This window comes from Arvicola amphibius, chromosome 5 (genome assembly GCF_903992535.2).
Source record: "Arvicola amphibius chromosome 5, mArvAmp1.2, whole genome shotgun sequence".
Lineage (NCBI taxonomy): Eukaryota > Metazoa > Chordata > Mammalia > Rodentia > Cricetidae > Arvicola > Arvicola amphibius.
The window spans coordinates 54,821,968-54,835,815 of record NC_052051.1 but is presented as its reverse complement, the minus strand read 5'-3'; the positions used below and the strand labels follow the sequence as shown (position 1 = coordinate 54,835,815).

Here is a 13,848-nt window from a genome sequence, read left to right as displayed (position 1 = left end):
CAGATGCAGATGGATCTCTGTGATTCCAGCAAAACCAGGGCTACATAGGAAGACCCCACCTCAAAAAAAAAAATAAAGAAGAAAGAAAGAAGGAAGGAAGGGAAGAAAGAAAAGAAAGAAAAGAAAATCTGAAAATGAATGTTTGATGTCACTTTTTTTTCCTCAGGCAAAACGATATACTTCATGTTGTGGTTGATCTGAGAGAAAACAGGGAGCATATTAATGAACTGAAAAATGTAAAATCACTTCAATAAATTAAACTATGCTAACTTGAGATGGTGAATCGTGTAAATCTGAAAGACATTAGGGTAAATGTACTTGCTGCCTAGTCTGACCTAAGTTCAAACCTGGGGACCCACACAGCAGGAGAGACCCAACTTTCAGAAGTTGTCCTCTGACCTCCACACACACATATACACACACACCATGGCACAAATCTCTAACCCCTAATTTACTAATTTTAAAGACTAAGCCTACCATGGTAGCACACTGTTATAGTCTTTTTTTTTTTTTTTTTTTTTTTTTTTTTGAGACAGGGTTTCTCTGTAGCTTTAGATCCTGTCCTGGAACTAGCTCTTGTAAACCAGGCTGGCCTCGAACTCACAGATTCACCTGCCTATGCCTCCCGAGTGCTGGGATTAAAGGCGTGCGCCACCACCCAGCCACAGCTATAATTTTAAAAACCAGGGGGCTAAGACAGGGGGATCCTGAGGTTAAGGCCAGGCTGAGCTACATCATGATCATCTTGTGGTACTCAGTGAGACCACAGTTTAAAAAGATAAATGACAACAACAGCTAGAGTTTACAGAAAGGGGTGACATCTTTAGGTCAAAGTCAAATATTGAAGGATACTTGAGAAAAAGAAAAGCCTTCTGAAAAGAAGAAAACACTTAGGTCAGTAACATACAAGAAAATAAAGAAACCAAATGTCCAAAATAAAGTCTGCTACAGATGAAAGGAACCTGTTGAGAAGTGAAAATCAGGTAGTGAACCATGGTTTTCAGCTTCAAGGTGACTGTACTGTGGTATTCATCCAGGAAGTAGATGGTGTCCTGACTCTCCCTTCTGTAATAGTTACTCCTGCATTTTCTTTATCAACTTGCTACCTGGTCAGCCCAACTGTACTCCCATCCAGAAGAGAAGGAACAGAATGCTGACAGAAAGGGAGGAGGACAAGCATTCATCTTTTACTCCAACTAATGGTTGCAATCTAAACGTAGTGGCTGGTACTTGAGAGCACGAGCAGAAATTTGAAATGCCTGAGGTAGCAAACATGAAAAGGAAAAGGAATGTGGAAAGGCAAGGATCACATTATGTTATATAAACTATTGTAAGATTAAACGCTATGGGAAAAAAATAACCAACAAAGGTACAGAAAAACTAAAATAGATGACCATTTCATTTTTTGGAAAATCTATACCAAGTCTAAATAAATATCTATGTACATAGTGTATAGCCATTGAACATAATAACAAGAATGCTGTCATTTTTATGTAGATTCTCTGTAATTGGGTATTTTGATCAAAACTAAAAGATTTTTGTTTTTGTTTGTTTTTGAGACAAGGTTTCTCTGTGTAACAGTCTTTTCTGAAACTCACTCTGTAGACCAGGCTGGCCTCAAACTCAGAGAATCTGTCTGCCGTCTGCCTCCTGAGTGCTGGGATGGAAAGTGGTGCACCTCCACTAGCTCTGGCTAAAATAAACCTGAAAAGAATTTGTAAGAGTACAACTTTTCAAAAATAACACATAGCCTGCAATAGAGCCATGACACACATTAGTTGTAAACGATCATTTCTCCCAGGGCCATGCGCAATAAATCGTACAAACATGGAGTCTTTCCTGGACGAAAAAGAGAAAGAAAGACAGTGGGAAAAGATGTACTATAGTTTTCTCTTTTAAAAGTTTAACAAATTGGATTTCTGTATAGTAATTTATGACAATATAACTATACAAAAATGCACTTGAGACCATAAGGAACAGTACATATTATATTTTTTATTTTATATCCACCCATTGCTAGGTCCTGCTCTACTCTCCTTGCATACTCAAATAATGCTAAAGTGAGTAACAGCAATACATAAGAGAGTAACTTAAGGGTGACTTAGAAGAAAATATTTAAAAAAGTGACTTAAGATTTAACCTGAGCAGATACAGTAAGAAGCTATGTTGACATACGAACACTGAATTGTACACATATTCTGAGCGATATACTATTTATATTACTGCAGCAAGTTACATGGTTGTTCTTGGTCTCACTGGTTTCAATCAGCCTTGTGCTTTGCAACCCTATTTTAACACACGAAATTCAAGACTAGCTGGGATATATAGGAGGAATAGAAAACAGAAATCTGGGACGATGTCCTGTGTCCTGGACTCCTAACACTATTACTACTGTCCCCCTGCGCCCCCCCCCCCCAAAAAAAAAACAACCAAGCCCCAGGAAATTACAGAAAAGACATTTGGCTCAACACAGAACATAAGAGGGAAGGGCAGACAGAGATGGTGCTGGAGAGGCAGGCAGGGACCCAGATCACGGCAAAGACTCTGAACCATATGTTTAGGTCAGTGGGTTTCCACCTGTGGCTGTCATCACACCGCCGGAAAACTTAAAAGATTACTAAATGCCACAATCTGTAAGGGAAAGATACAACTTTGAAAAATGCTATAAATGAGCTGGAGATTGAGATGTCAGAGGCAAGAAAGTTTTAAGGCCAACCTTTCACTATATGAATTCAAGGCCAGTCTGGCTAATCTCAGAAGACAAAGTTAAAAAGCCCTGTGAAAGAAAGAAGAAACTTTAAAATCTACAACCTAAAATATAATCAGCATGACCAAAAATAAAGAGCTCTTCAAAAAAGAAAAACAGAATGCCCTGTGAGGAAGAAAATTCTGAGAGCAGCTTATCACGGAAATGACAAATCCCATGAGAAGCTGACCCATGAGCTCAGAAGTCCCTCAGTGGGGAAGAGTGTCTTGTGATTGGCACGACATGAGGAGCAGAGACAGGAATGACTGCTCACACTTTCTGGTGGGATTCTGCTGGATTCTCCACGGTGAGCATGGTAGGCATGCACACACACACGCCGTGTGCCACACACAACAAAGCAAAGGCTGCCCTGGTAAACAATCAGGCACTCACTAGGATTGGGAAGGACAGAAACCGACTTCCAGAGTGTGAGTGAAGAAGAGTCAGTGAGGGCGGAAGTCTGGGGAGCCAGCTCGCAAAAATAAAAACAGCAGAGACACCACAGGACGCCAGAAACTGGACTGGCAAGGAGAGACTGGAACAGCTCCCCAAAAGGAGCTTTGTCCACTTAAAGTAAAAAGCAGTCAGGGCCCACTCTGGCTAAAAATTTAACATCTTTGTCTGGTTTGGGGAAACAAGGTTTTGTTGGGCCAGTGATGGCCTTAAAATCTTCATTCTCCTGCCTCAGATTCTTGAGTGCTTGGGATTACAGGCCCGTAATTTTTTTGTTTGTTTTGTTTTCAATTTGGGGTTATCAGTGTGGGCTACCACATTGAAGATCAAATAACAACCACTTCCTCACCCCCAGTCAAGAAAAATTACAAGGCTTTAATTAATCAGTTTGTTTGTCAATACTTCAAAGACCCCCATTCCCCAGCTGGGAAATACCACCAAAGTGAGCATGGAACTTGCTAGTATGCATGAAGCTTGTGATTCTATCCCTAAACACCGTAAAAGAGCAAAATAAACACGAAAAAAGATTCGTTGCCTATCACATTTTAAAGACAACGTATCAATCCTGCTCAGCCTCCAAATTGTGGGATTGCAGGTATGGACCACTGTGCCCAGCTTCTTGTAACATTTACATTACATCAAAGACATTTCAATCATATAAAAACAAAAGATACTACTAGAATGCCCTTCTAAAAATATCTGTATTATACTAGAACACTTTAGTCCTTGCTATCAAAATCACCTGGCCAGGCTGAACCCTCGAACTCATAGAGATCCATCTGCTCGTGCCTTCTGAGTGCTGGGATTCAACGGCAGTACACCACCTCTGCCCAGGTTCACCCCAATATTTTTTGTTTGTGGGTTTGTTTAGCAGTACTGGGGACTGAACTAACTATCCTATGCATGCTAGTCCAGTACTTTATCACTAAGATGAATCCTCCCAGCCTGTTATCTCACTTTTCAACTGGAGGTAGTCACAATGAGTTGCCTAAACTAGCCCTGAGCTTCTGCCTCCAGAATGCCAGAGTTATAGGCTTGCACCACCACTTAGCCTGAATTACCCGGCTTTAAAAAGAGAAATGCAAATACAGATTTGAATAAACTGTTGATTCTTTACCAAGCAATCAAAACATGGCCAGTGGAAAATTCTTTAACGATTTTGTCAATACATTTCTATCACTTTAGGTGATAAGTGAATGAGCTCATTTCTCCTACTCTATAGCAGTGTACTGTCTCTCTTTTATATTTACACAATTAATGAAGCTATTTAATGAAGTTAACACAATAATGTATGTCTTTGGAGCAACTCTGACTTAATGACAACAGTAATTCTTCACCACCACTAGAGCAACTGCTCAGATGGCATCTGTGTGCCCAAAAATGCCGGGACTAGCTGAGGACTACAGGGAACACACACTGTCCTGGTACCTTATGCAATGCCTAATAAACAATGAGACAGTATTTGCCAGTGAACAAATTAGTAAAATAAACAGAATATGCAAGCGTTATTCCGTTTTATGCATTTTCATGCATCAATTCTCACAATAATTAAGTACTAGCATTTCCTTTGTTTTTCAGACACAGAGGTAGAGAATTGGTAGGGTTACTTAGCTCACAACATACAGCTAGACAATGACGGCGCAATTGATTCCAAAAACTTTTACTCTCTTTAAAAAATATATTTATTTATTTACTTATTTATTAGAGGGGTGTGTATGAATGTGCTAGAAACTCATGTGGAGTCAGAAGACAACTGTGGAGTCATTCTCTCAACCTTCCAGGCCCCAGGGATGAGACTTGGGTTGTAAGGCTTGATGGCAAGTACCTATACCAGCTGAGCCACCTTTCTGGCCCTAGAAAAACCTTTTTCTTAACCATGCCATCTGAAACAACTGAAACAGATTTTAAACTCAGGTAATAGCTTGTTAATAAATATGAAAACAGACCTTAGTCTGATTGTGCAGCTACCTGAGAGACTAAGGAGAAGAATTTCAAACTCAAGACCTGGGTTTCAGAGTGGCTTAGAAGGACCCTGCCTCAAAGTCAGGGTGGGTAGTGAATGCCTTTAATCCCAGTGGACTTTGGAGGCAGAAGATCCCTTGTATTCAAGGCCAGCCCTAGGTCTACAGAGTGAGTCCTGGACAGTCAGGGGCTGTTACAAAAAAAAAAAAAAAAAAAAAAAAAAAGAAAGAAAAGTAAAACCCTGTACCGCTGCCTCAGTGAGAACACATCTGCCTAGCATACACAGGCTGTAGGTTTGTACCCCCCCCCCACACACAAATTAATATTAAAACTAAAGGGCACAGAAGACAACAAGACCGCTCTAATGTACACCCAAAACACTAACCTAAGTATTAAGAATATAAGGTCAGTTAAGCTCTCTGCTTTAAGCTCACAGTCCACATATGAACACAAAGAATTAACAGAACATAAATACATGGAAGATTAAAAAATTTTACTCTCGCTGAGCAGTGGTGATTCACACCTTTAATCCCAACACTGGGGAAGCAAAGGCAGCTAGATCTCTGTGAGTTCAAGGCCAGTCTGGTCTACAGAATGAGTTCCAGTCAGAGCTGTTACACGTAGATAGAAACCCTGCGGGGGGGGGGGGGGAGTAGAGAAGAAGAAAGAAAAAGAAAAAAAAACTTACTCAAGAAGCTCACATGTAAGTCAAATTAGTAGATTTTAAATTTATGATAGCCGGGCGGTGGTGGCACACACCTTTAATCCTAGCACTCGGGAGGCAGAGGAAGGCACATCTCTGTGAATTCGAGGCCAGCCTGGTCTACAAGAGCTTCCAGGACAGGCACCCAAAAAACTACAGCAAAACCCTGTCTCGAGGCCGGGCGGTGGTGGCGCACGCCTTTAATCCCAGCACTTGGGAGGCAGAGGCAGGCGGATCTCTGAGTTTGAGGCCAGCCAGGTCTACAAGAACTAGTTCCAGCCGGGCGGTGGTGGCGCACGCCTTTAATCCCAGCACTTGGGAGGCAGAGGCAGGCGGATCTCTGTGAGTTCGAGGCCAGCCTGGTCTACAAGAGCTAGGTCCAGGACAGGCTCTAAAAAAGCTGCAGAGAAACCCTGTCTCGAAAAACCAAAAAAAAAAAAAAAAAGAACTAGTTCCAGGACAGGCTCTAGAAACCCTGTCTCGAAAAAAAAGAAAAAACCCTGTCTCGAAAACCAAAAATAAATAAATAAATAAATAAATAAATAAATAAATGTATGATAATGTTTTAAGATAAGACTACGGAGAATTAAGATTACACATGTAAAGGGTTCAATCAGCGGGAGCTGGAGAGATGGTTAAGAGCACTGGCTGCTCTTCCAAAGGTCATGAGTTCCCAGCAACCACATGGTGACTGACATCTACAATGGAATCTGATGCCCCCTTCTGGTATAAAAGTTGTACAAGCAGGGCTGGAGAGATGGCTCAGTGGTTAAGAGCACTGACTGCTCCTCCAGAGGACCCGGTTTCAATTCCCAGCAACCACATGGCAGCTCACAGCTGTCTGTAACTCCAGTTCCAGAGAATCTGACATCGTTATACCAATGTGCATGAAATAAAATTAAGTAAAGTTTTTTTTTAAAAAAGGTTGTACATGCAGATAGAGCACTCAAGCACATAAAATAAATCTTTTTTAAAAAAGTTTCAATTAGCCATAAAAAAGAAAGAAATGTGTCAGTTGCTGAAAAATGGAGCTTGCTTTTACCTTTGTATTCAGTTCAGAACCTAAGCCCATGGAACAGTGTCACTCCTGTTATCACTGAATCTTCTTACCTACGTTCTCCCTTACAGACATGCCCAGACGTTTGTTTCTTACTTGATTCTAGTCCTGTCGAGTTGACAATTAGTATTAGCCATCCACACATTAACCGTGCTTCCACATGCACCCCACCACCACCATAAACATAGATAAATAACATATGGATAAAATAGAAAGGTGGTTAATTCAGACGATGAAAGGGACTAACTAGAGGGGAGAGGGAGGACAGGAGTTTATGTTCCCAAAGTACCTTTTATACTTGAATGAAAATGTCATTACTTAATAACAATTTCCTAAAAGAATATACAACTGACAAGGTAGATTACGGCAGAAGGCATGAAAATACATGAAAAGTGGCCTGAAAGCCTCGACCACTGTGATAGTTGATCTTCATTGTTAATTTTACCAAATTTAGAATTGCCCTCTATGAGGGCATTCCCAGAAGAGTAACAGACACAGAAAGACTTGCTTTCTATCTGGGTGGCACTATTCCATGCTGTGGAGTGTGGGAGAGGCAGGTGAAATAAAGAAAACAGTCAGATAAGCACTGGCTTTCTCTCTGCTTTGTGGGCTGCTGTGAACTGCTCTGACACCACACCCTCATGACACAAGGGACGCCTTTAAGATCATGAGTCCAAGTAAATTTTTCCACCCTATGTTGATTGTTAGGTATAAGGTCAAAGAGAAAGAAAAGTAATTAAAATACACGCCAATGTACTATGATAGAAACTACGGGAGGTCCTCCATTCCCATGGGTGGTAGCTCCAGACTCTCCCACAGACACCAAGGTTTGAGGACAAGCAAGTCTTATATAAAATAGAATTGTATCTGCATATAACTATAATTTACGTTTATCTTCATTGATTTTTATATTACTTAATTCAATGTAAAGTTAGATATATGGTTGTGATGTTGTTTGAGGATTAAAACAATAATATATATGTGTATATATAATATATATATTATATATATGCTTAGTTCTGATATAATCTTTTTCTTTTCCTCCCCCCCCCACTTTTTTAAAAGACAAGGTCTCATCATGCGATTCCAGAAGAGGTCCATCTGACTCTGCCTGAGTGCCAGGATTAAAGATGTGCACACTCCGTTCTTTTACTTCTTTTTGAAAAAAGGTAGCCCAGGATAGCCTTGAGCTAAAGAGCTGGAAGATCAGCTCGTTTACGTAGTGCTGAGATCAAACCAGCTCAGACTCTTGGTAAGCATTCTACCAACTAACTCAGTTACAGCTACAACTTCTAAGAATCTGGACTGGAGAGATGGCTCAGTGGTTAAGAGCATTGCCTGCTCTTCCAAAGGTCCTGAGTTCAATTCCCAGCAACCACATGGTGGCTCACAACCATCTGTAATGAGGTCTGGAACCCTCTTCTGGCCTGTAGGCATACAAGCAGACATAATAAATAAATAATAAATATTAAAAAAAAACTTCCAAGAATCTTTTCTGTTTGTTTTTGAGGTAGGGTCTTTCTTTGTAGTCCTGGCTATCCTGGAATTCACTGTGTAGAACAGACAGATCTCAAACTCAAAGAGAACTGCCTGCCTATTCCTCCTGAATGCTAGGATTAAAGGTGTGGACCATTATGCCCTGCAGCTTTCAAGAATGTTTAATCTCCAGTTGGTTGAATCCATAGGCATGGAACTAATGGATAAGGACAGATGATAATTTATTTTTGCCCTTACCTCAGTCACCTAATTCCTAAAACCTTTAGGATTTCCTAAGTGACTGAGCTTGTCTTTTGTTTTAAAAAGGCCCCTAAAGACTTCACAATGGCCCCAGTCACTGTAAAAATGAATTTACCAAAATATTTAGGATACAACTTTCAGCCCCATTGCTAACTTCCAGAGAAGTAGGCTAAGGGACCGGGATTAAGCTCTATAAACTCCTGAACAACACTTGAGGCTTTCTAGGATGCTGAACAAGTAGAGGTGTTGACCCCGTGTCAACCCAAAGAAGGCTCGAGAGCTGTGCCTCCGTTATCTAGCCCTGGTCACCTCTTGACTTACTTCTGCGCTTTTAACAATGCCCTTATAATAAACCTGTAAACATTAAGTGCTCCTCCAAGTTCTACAAGTCAGCGGAGCAAATTAGTTGAACTCAAAGAAGGGGTCATGAAAGCTCTAGTTTGTAGTCAGTCCATACAAAATATGACATCCTATTACTTGCAAAACTGTGTGTGCAGCAGAGCAACCTTGCAGAGCTCAGTCCTCAACTGTGGGAACTGACGCTATCTAACAAAACTGAGGGATTGTACGTCCACTTTGGATCTGCCAGAGAATTATTTGGTATATAGGGAAAATCACCACAAAAATGCGGACTGAGTACCTTACACTAAAGGTTAGAGTATAGCCGGGTAGTGGTGGCGCACACCTTTAATACCAGCACTCAGGAGGTAGAGGCAGGTGGATCACTGTGAGTTCGAGGCCAGCCTGGTCTACAGAGCGAGTACCAGGACAGACTTCAAAATTACAGAGAAATCCTATCTTGAAAAAAAAATGTACACTCCATTTTTCCTCTTAAAGCCTCATTATGCAATTCAGATCTGACTCATTAATAGATAATGGATACAGTAAAGAGTCATGCAGTATTTTCAAGCATAAAGCTACATGACCCAGACTGTGTTTTGGAAAGGTAATGGATGCTATGATGGGAGCGGAAGAAGTCAATTAATCAGTGATCTAAGGATAAAGAGGTCTAAGTGAGTCACTGGAGTAAGTTTTTTTTTTTAAGTTTTCAAATTCAGACTTGAGAAACAGACTGTAGTTAAGAACTCAGTGATAAAAAAAAAAAACAAAAGATAAAAGAAAAAAAAAGAGCTCAGTGATAAAGCACCTGCCTGGCAAGTGCTAGATACTAGGCTGGATCTACAAACAAACTATTGGGATAATCTTTTTGGACACTGTTTGAAGATGTGTCTTTGTTTAACCACACCTGCCTTCTGATTTGTTTAATGAAGAACTGAACTGATGTGGGATGTTCTTCTATATATATGCTGCTTTTATTGGTTGATGAATAAAGCTGTTTTGATCAATGGCTGAGCGGAGTAAAGCCAGGTGGAAAATAAATCCAAACAGATATAGGGAGAGTAGGAAGAATCAAAGAGATGCCATGTAGCTGCTGAAGGAGATAGACACCGGAATCTTCCTGGTAGGCCACAGCCTCATAGATTATGGCTTAATAGAAATGGGTAAATTTAAGATGTAAGAACTAGTTAAAAATATGCCTAAGCCAATGGCCAAACAGTGTTGTAATTGATATAGTTTGTGTGTGATTATTTGGGTCTGGGCAGCCAGGAAACAAAAGAGCAGTCTCCGCTTACACTGAACGGCCAATAGCTAGGCAGGAGAGGATAAGCAGGACTTCCAGGCAGAGATAGGAACTCTGGGAAAGAACTGGAGGAATGGGAGATTTGCCAGATAGACTTGGGGGAAGTCAGACTTACAATAATGAGGAGAAGTAATGAGTCACATGGTTGAATGCAGATTAATATAAATGGGTCCAAATTTAAGCTTTATGAGCTAGTTGGGATTCCCCTCTGTATGCTATAAATAGCATTGGTGAATAAAGAAAGTGCCTTGGCCTGTTGATAGGGCAGAACTTAGGTAGGCATGGAAAACTAAACTGAATGCTGGGAGAAAGGAGGCAGAGGCAGAGAGCAGCCATGTAGCCACACCAGAGAGATGCCAGAACTTTAGCCGGTACGCCACAGCCATGTGGCGATACACAGATTAAAGGAGATGGGTTAAATTAAGATATAAGTGTTAGCCAATAAGAAGCTAGAGCTAATGGGCCAAGCAGTGATTTAATTAATACAGTTTCTGTGTGGTTATTTTGGTTCTGGGCAGCTGGGACAAACAAGCAGCCTATTACAACAGTTGGAAACAAGCCTAAGCTAAGACCAGACTTTCATAATTAATAAAATGTCTCTGTGTCATTATAGATGAACTGGCAATAGCAAGAAAGACCCATAACAACAAACGAGCAAAACAGACAGGAATAGGGTAGGGCAGGGAGTAAACTAAGTCTGTCTGTACAAAGAAGGTGGATGGTTTAAAAGAACTAAGTTACCTAGACATGGTGGCACATACCTTTAATCCTAGCACTCAGGAGGCAAAGGCAGGCAGATCTCTGAGAGTTTGAAGCCAGCCTGGTCTACAAAGAAAGTTCCAGGACAACCAGAGCTGTTGCAAAGAGAAACTCTGTCTCGATAAACCAAAACCAAAACCAAAAAAAAAGAAAGAAAGAAAAAAAGAAGGAAAAGAACTAGATTAATGTTAGAATACCAACACGACAGAAACAAAAAGGTATCCCAACTAAGACACAAATGTGAAGCTGACAGGCTTTTATATCTTATAATTCCCACATTAAGATTTAAGCAAAGGGCCAGCTGGTGGTGGCGCCGTCAATCCCAGCACTCAAGAGGCAGAGGCACGGGGATTGCTGTGAGTTCGAGGCCAGCCTGGTCTACGGAGCGAGTTTCAGGACAGACTCTAAAGCTAGAGAAACCCTGTCTCAAAAACAAACAAAGAAACAATCCTCCCCCCCAAAAAAAGATCTAGGCAAAGGGCCAACAAGATAGCTTAGTGGGAAAGGTGCTGGCTGCATTAGACTGGAGATGGAATTTGATCTTCCAGACTCACATAAAAGTGAACTGAGAAAACCAACTCCACAGTGCCCATTACACATCATGTAAACGCGGACACACACACACACACACACACACACACACACACACTAATTTGATATTGTTGGTTAGTTTTATGTCAACTTGACAGTTTTATGTCAGCTTGACAGAAGCTGGAGAAGAGGGAACAACAACTGAGAACTGCAGGGCACTCACTGCTTGCTTTGATGACTGACGTGGGAAGGCCTAGGTCACAACGGGTGGTGCCATCCCTGGGCAGGTGGCCCTGAGTGCTACAAAAGGCAGGCTAAGTAGACTGTGGGGAGCAAGCCATTAAGAAGCTCCCCTCCATGGCCTCTGTGTGAGCTCCTCCTGCCCTGACTTCCCTAAATGATGAGGTGTCATCTGAAAGTTATAAAATGAAACAAACCCTTTCTTCCACAAAGTACTTTTGTTCAGGGTATTTACACAGCAACAGAAGCCCAAGACAAAAATTTTATATGAATACATATGTGTATATATATATATATATATATATATATATATATATGTATGAATAACATATATAAAATTTAAAAACAAAGCAATGATAAATTATAGATTAACAAAAATAATGAAAAAAATTGTGATACAATCCCTATTAAAATCCTTCCTGCCTTCTTTGCAGAAATGAGCAAGCTGATTCCTAAAGTCATATGAAATCACAAGGGATACAAATGGTCAAAATAATATTGAAAAATAAAAAGTTGAAGTACTCACACTTCTTCACTTCAGATTTTACTAAACAACATAATTAACTTGAATCAAGACAGCATAGTACCAGCATAAAGATAAATGTAGAGATGAATGAAATAAAATCCAAACTTGGAAAACAGCCAACCCTCCCCTGACTGCAAACATTTCAGGCTACTGCCATTGCTCTTGACTATTCTTACTCGACAGTAAGACCCTACTGCTGAAGAGACCACACACATGGACAAATCAAACTGGTACTAACCTGGAAGCTTCATTCCTACTGGATAGCTTTCATAGTGCTGGAAGATTCTATGCACACTACTGGGGGAGAAAAGTCATCATCAGTCTTGCCCAGCTGTGAACCCTGAGAGCTACCATACTGACTGGCCTGGCAAAGTATGCCCCACGGCTGCAAGGGTAGCAGGAATGCTGGAGGAGTAACCAGCCACTTTTTGACTGGACTTAAAATCTGTTACATAAGAGAGACCCTATGCCTGGTACCATCAAGAGGCTAAAAATCTATCACTGGCTAGGTTATAGGCCCTAGGTGAGAACCAATTACTATTACATAGCTAAATGGACACTATATTAAATTAATTTCTAATGACTTATCATTATACCCAGATTAGTACATCTCTTAAGCCTCATCAGAAAAGCTTCTTTTTTTTTTGGCAGATGAATATTAATACAGAGACCGCCAGGTGGTGTTTTAATCCCAGCACTTGGGAGGCAGAGGCAGGCAGATCTCTGTGAGTTTGAGGCCAGACTGGTCTACAAGAGCTAGTTCCAGGACAGGCTCCAAAGCTACAGAAATCCTGTCTCGAAAAACCAAAAAAACCCAAAAAACAAACAAACAAACAAACAAACAGAGACCAACAACTGGTCAACATGCAGAGAATAAAATACTATAGAGTACTCAGTTCTAAATGGGACAACTGTAACACACACACACACACACACATACACACACACACACACGACTCAGGGATTATCTCAGAAAGAGGATTATAAAAGCCAGAGGGAGTGGATCTATAGAGAACTAGTATTTGCTACACATAACACCCAGTTGCACACATGAACTTACAACGGCTAGGACTGCATGTATAAGATTTGTACAACGTCAAGCCAGCTAAATTCTCAGCATGGATGGAGGAGGAGCTTAAGAAGTCCCATCTCTATCTGAAGAGCTATTGGCAGCTGATGGCTACTAGGAGTGGGAGAGTCACTTTGTTTTAGTGATATGAGCTTACAGAGGCTAACTATGCTCCAACTGATGGCCACATATCCATATAGTATGTATATATGTGCAGCTCCAAATGGGTCCATGGGTATTACATTTTTGGGATTTTTTTGTTTGTATTGAAAATAGATTTTTTTTCATACAATGCATTCTGATTAGTTTCCCCTCCCCAGTCCCTTCTAGATGCTCCCCACTTCACTATCCTTAATTTTTTTGTTTGTTTTTGTTCTTTGAGACAGTGTTTCTCTATGTAACAGAGGCCTAGCTGTCCTGAAA

At 40.7% G+C, this 13,848-nt stretch overlaps 1 protein-coding gene across 1 annotated transcript in view; it reads right to left on the bottom strand.

Annotated features, from left to right (window-relative positions):
- Positions 1-13,848, bottom strand: part of Ttbk2 (tau tubulin kinase 2) — a 123,690-nt gene that overhangs the window by 55,878 nt on the left and 53,964 nt on the right.